We start from the raw sequence: 5,644 nt of genomic DNA, 5'->3' as shown, positions 1-5,644 counted from the left end.
GGCCATGTCGGTGACACTGTTCTGCCCCTTGATTTTCCGTGGAACGTAGCCGGCGGCCTTTTCCTTGTGGAGTGTTCCTCCTGCGGGATTCTCCGTTCATTTGTGAGAGATGAGAAGGAACCCACTCCCTTCCGCTCTGTGCAGCATGGCTGGGACGGGGGCTGCCGCGGGGCACAGGGCCCTGCGCTCGGGAAGCCCTGGTCAGCTGGGAGCCCCCGGTGCCAGGTCGAGTTCAAGGACAGGCCAGCAGGCGCCTGGCCAGCCTCCAGGAATGGGCAGAGTTGGCCGGGTGGGCACATGGGCTGTGCCTGCCTACCAGCCGCCCAGCCTCTCCCTTGCGTGAGGCCCCGCGAGGACCTGCTGGAGGGCCTGAGTGGCTGCAGTGACGCCGCTCCGGCCGTGGTTGGCTCGGCCTGTGCAGGTGGGGCCGTTCTGACCAGTGAGGTGGGTGGGGGACCACTGGGGCTCCCGGGGGCGGTTTCCTGCCTGTGGAGACCCCTCCTGGTGTAGCAAGTCAAGGGGGCAGAGCCAAAGCTGGGAGGAGCCCAGGTTCGCAGAGTCTCTGAGCTGTTACTCCCAGAGCCGAGGGGCCTCCATTCTCGAGGCCGCTGAGCTGAGGCTGCTATCGCTTGCTGCCCGGGACGGGCCCCCTGGCCTCCCTGCGTTGGCATCCTCCCCCCTTCTCCTCTTGGAAGGGGAGCATCCCTGCGGGTGAGCCCTGGGGCTGCCCCAGGCCCGCCCCACGTGCAGGGTGTGCCCCCCAGGCAGCCCGTCTGCCCGAGCCGGCGAGACCCCGCTCTCATTTTCCAGTACGAGGGTGATGCACTGCGGCCACCGTAGCCTGGGTCTGCAGGATCTGGACTCAAAACCCCATCCAGAGCTGCCTGTCCTGGGGCAGGCAGGGTGGCCCTCAGGAAAATGAGCTGCACCCCTGCCCCCAGGTCCCGGGACAGGCATCTTGTCCTGAAAAGCCCCAAGGGTACGTTCTCAGCCCCGTGTCCTGTTTGGGGTCAGGGAGATGACCTCAGCCCTCCCTGTTGCCCCGGGGACACCTGCCCCAGCTGGCGGCGTGCTCTCTGCCTGTCCCAGTGGGGGCTGCCCGGCTGAGAGCTGCGCTGAGCGGGGCGCCACGCCTGCAGTTCCCCTGTGTGCCACCCAGCGTTGCCGAAATGGCTGCGCTGGGCCGTGTCACCCAGATCCAACCTCTGGGTTCCGGGAGCCATTTCTTACCAGCCCCCAGGACCGCCGTGCCCTCTGCCCAGAGGTCACCGTGGCGTTGGGCGTCACACATGCTATAGCTTCGCAGCAGTGTGCCACACGTCTGGGTGCACAGGCCAGGCGATTGCTGAGCACGGTGGCCTGGCTGCGGCCTGCCCCGAGGACACGCCAGGTGATGGCGCTGAGCCTGAGCGTCTTGTGGGAAGTGGGCTCTCATGAGCGCCCACAGGTGGCTGTGAGGTGGACTAAACCAGGCCCACGCGGTCTAGCCGCAGGCCGGGCGGCGTCAGGGTCCACAAGCGGCCTGTGTCCAGGTGGCCCGGCCTGAAGTCCCATTTCCTACGAGGACCCAGGGAGCCCTGTGGGCTCATAGGTGCGTGGCCCTGCAGCTCTCGCCCGTCCCCAGAGCCTGGCTCACCCCGTCTGCCTCGGAGGAGGTGCACCAAGGGGAACAGAGTGGTTACCGTAGTGACTGGCCTGCCACCAGCTGGGGCTGGTCGAGGTTAGCAGGGCAGGAGGTGACCTCCCAGTATCCCGAGGGCTGGGTGGCTGTTAGCCTGGTGGCTGGTGCGTTTAGAGGCCGTGGGCTGAGTCGGTGCTGGTGGTGGAGTGAGACCCAGAGGGGAGGGTCCTGGGGGGTCCTGCGGGCAGGGGAGTGACCTCAGGTCACGTGGCACATCTTCCAGGTGCTGTCCAGCCTCTCTCCGTCCTCCACCCTGTTCTGTGTCCCTGGCCGGTGGGGGGTGTGCTCCCCTAGGCAGCCACCTTCCTGTCCCACCCAGAGGTGACCCCCACCCCCGTCTCCCCATTAAAGACCGCTGTCACCTCGAAGGGGATCGGGAGCTGAGGCTGTGCTTCGTCCCTCTGGGCTCTGCTTCTGGGATGACTGCCCGCCAAGGGTCACCATGGAGGCCCAGGGCTGCTGCAGGGAGAGCCCCGGCACGGAGAGGTGAGAGCACCCTTTAACCTTCTCCCCGCCTGTTTCCGGCTGGCCCCTTCCTGGGGTCGTTTTTCTTGGGGGCTCTGTGGTTAGGGGAAGAGGCAGCTCACAGGAAAGTGCATTAGAAGTGGGTGAACAGTGGGCCTCCACGCAGGAAACGGTTACCATAGCTGCTTGGAGCCACCCGACTCATCCCGGATGGAGCCCTCAGTCCAGTGGGGTGACAGGACTTTTGGGAAGTCCTGGACCCGGCGAGGCTGGGCTGCCTGCAGAGATTGCTCTCGTCCAGACAGGAGGCGGACAGGACAGCCACGCCGTCCCCCGAGTCCTGTTGCACTTGACGGTTTATATCTGTTATCATAGTTAAACCTCACCACCCATAGGCTGTCAGTGACCTGGTGCCACAGAAAGCAAATTGAGGCTCAGAGAGGTTGGGTGACTTGCCCCAAATCACACAGCAGCTGCCAGAGTCGAGATTCAAACCTGGGAGCCCCCCTCCCAGGTGGCTCTTTCCTGGGGGGGCCCTTGAGCCGAGGGGCCGAGCAGAGGTTTAATCTGGGTGTGTGTTTATTTCTCACCATTTAGGGCAGGTGGTGCTGGTCTCCCATGGTCAGTGGTGAAGTGTGTTTTCAAAATGAATCCGTTTTAGTAAAAAGCAAGTCAATATATAATACAAAATGTTAAGTAGATGATTTAGTTGGTTCAGGGATGGGGCCAGCTTCACAGAAGTGGTATGGACGCGAATGGTCCCAGCGTGGAAATCGCTACCCTCTAACTTCCTCCAGAACCAAGATGGGGCAGCGTCCACGTCTCGCTGTTTTGCAGGCAGAAACCACTGATCTCCTTGTCGCCGCCCCACCCTGAGCCGCAGTGGCAGTGGCTGTTTCCTTGTCTATCAGGCTTCAGGATGCAACTAAGGGGGGAGGAGTGGATGGGTTTTCGGGGTCGCCGGCCGGGCCCCAGGCAGGAGCTCGGCTGGGTGGTTGGTATGGTGTCAGTTGCTGCAGTGGGTCGGACTCCAGGAAGGCCCGATGGCTCAGGACCGGCTGGGAGGTTAACTGAAAGCGCATGAATCCACTTGGCCTTCACAACCAGTAGGTTTCCGCCTTGGGTGACTAGCAGTCCAGTGATTCTTAGTCTGCAGAGGCCGACGCAGGCCTTTGTAGTAGCCCCTGCAGCCCCCCCATTCAGGTGGTTTATCCAGGTGACGGCTGCCAGGCGTTTGCCCACTGGGGCTTTTCTGCTTTTTACCCCACACCGGGCATCGTGGGCTGGATGCACCGTTCCGGTAGAGAGTCAGTGGGGATGGGAGCGGGGCAGGAAGAGACACCCAAGCCGGTTTTCTCCGCCAAGCTGAGAAAACAATAAAACCAGCCCAAACAGACCTGGGTTTGAATGTGGGCTGCGCCTCTTAGCTGTGTGACCTCAGGCAGGTTAGGGAGCCTCGATTTCCCATCTGTAAAATGGGAACGTGAACACCGGCTGTGAGAGGGGCTCACATGGTCCACCCAGTGCAGACCCAGCCTCTCCCTCCACCTGAGGCTCAGTCTCTCCACGCCTGGTGAAGGTACATGTGATATGTTTCTTACTATAAATCACAATATCACACCTGCCCACCCACAGCTGATGGGACCAGGCCAGAGGATCAGACCCCAGGGAACCAGCCGGAAGCAACAGACTCAGTCATGTGGGAATGTGAACCCGAGAGGTGCGGGGTGTGGGCTCAGGTGGAGGGTCCCGAGCAGAAAGGCAGCAGGGCCACGTGCCGACTGGCGAGGGCAGGGGACTCTCCTGCCCAGTAAGATGTAGGTCGTGGGTGGATGTCCCGGGTGGGGGGTTAGCTGGCAGTGCTGCAGCCTCGGCTTGTGAGACTTGGGGTGGCTAGAGACCCCCCATGGCCTCCTCTGTGGCCCTGGAGAGGCAGCAGGGTGGGTGGGCTGGGGTCACGGGGTGAGGTGGAGCTGACGCAGGGGAGGTGCAGGAAGCTGGCTGCTCATCCTCAACCTCCAGAGAAGGGTGTCCTCATCGTCCCTCTCTGTACTGATGAGAAGTCAGAGACAACAGAGAGGTTGAGACACTTGCTTAATGCCACACAGTCGATGGCAGCACCAGAGCTGGAACCCAGGGCTGTCTGGCTGGAGTGCACGCGGGACGTGAAAGGAGAGAGGGCTCCCTACTCTAGTGGGTACTATACGAGGAGATGGCGCTCAGAGGGACGTCCAGGAGCCGAAGGAGGGTGTCACAGAGCTCCAGACGGGCAGTCCCCCGACTTTCAACAGCACGGGGTGAAGCGAAAGGAATTTCTCCTAAACCCTCAGCGCCCCAGGAAACGACTTTGCTGGAATTCCGCGTTTCTTAAACTGCCTTTTAACCATGAGAACTTGATGCCACTAAAAGCAAAGCAGAGCTCTCTCAGCTGGGCCTCGGCCAGGGACCCACAGCGCCCAGCGCCCGCTTAGCCTGATTTACCCTCTGGCTCTGCGGCCCCTGCCTGGCTCGGGCAGTTCCCTCCCTCGGCCGGGGGTCCCTGCAAGCAGCGGAGCGAGGGCTCTGCCCGGGGAAGCAGGCCAAGTGCTGCATTGCTCTTCCCCTTGGCGCCACCCCTCCCCAGCACCCACCCGTCCGAGGCTCCAGCAGAGGCCCAGCTGGGAGTGCTGGGAGCTGTTTCCTGGCACAAGTGAACACCCCAACTCAAGCTCCCTCTGGCCCCAAATGAAAACTGTGGCTTGGTTAGCAGGGCAGCCCATGCCCCTGTCCCGGCTTCCTGAAGGCCTGGCTGCAGCCGGGAAGCTGGGGGCCTCGGTTAGATGGGCTGACGGAGCTGCCCTCGAAGCCCCCTGGTGCCCGGTCCAGGGGTCAGCCCACGGCCTGGCAGGACTGAAAGGCCTGTGACCATGCCAGCCTCCCCTGCCCGGCCTGGGGCCAGCGAACCCCTCTAAGCGCTCCACCACCAGCACTGAACTCGCCGCAGAGCCGGACTGGGCTGGGAGAGGAGGAAGGTGACATTCCAGGCACTTAGGCTGTTAGTAGCCAGTGGCTAGGGGCCACAAGGGCGGGTGAGGGCTGCCGGCCCTGCCTGTGGCCGTAGGCTACTGTTGGGCTGGTGAGGGCGGCAGGAACCCCAGAACCCCTTCCCCAGCTACTCCCCAGCCAGAGGGACGCCTCATGCACCCAAAGGCCGCTGCATGTCACCTGTTTGTGCAGGCGGACGCTCGGAGGCCCCAGGGGGGCTGGGTGGAAGGGAAGCCTGTCTCAGTCCCTCAGGGCCTTGGGGTCCGCCAGCCCTGACTGTGGCCATGTGGTTTTGGTGACCCAGACAGTGGCTGTAACGTAAAGTGCTGGCTGTGAGCCTCAGACTATGTGCCCACAACACAGTCATGTTTGCCAGGGTCCTGAGACTGGTCTGTGGGGTTTGGGGCAAGTCCCTTCCCCTCCCCGAGCCTCAGCCTGCTCACCTGCCTGTAAAGTGGGGGAGGAGCCCCTCTC

Source organism: Pseudorca crassidens, chromosome 4 (genome assembly GCF_039906515.1).
Source record: "Pseudorca crassidens isolate mPseCra1 chromosome 4, mPseCra1.hap1, whole genome shotgun sequence".
Classification (NCBI taxonomy): domain Eukaryota; kingdom Metazoa; phylum Chordata; class Mammalia; order Artiodactyla; family Delphinidae; genus Pseudorca; species Pseudorca crassidens.
The sequence above is the reverse complement of the archived record's forward strand: the minus strand, read 5'-3'. Positions refer to the sequence as shown.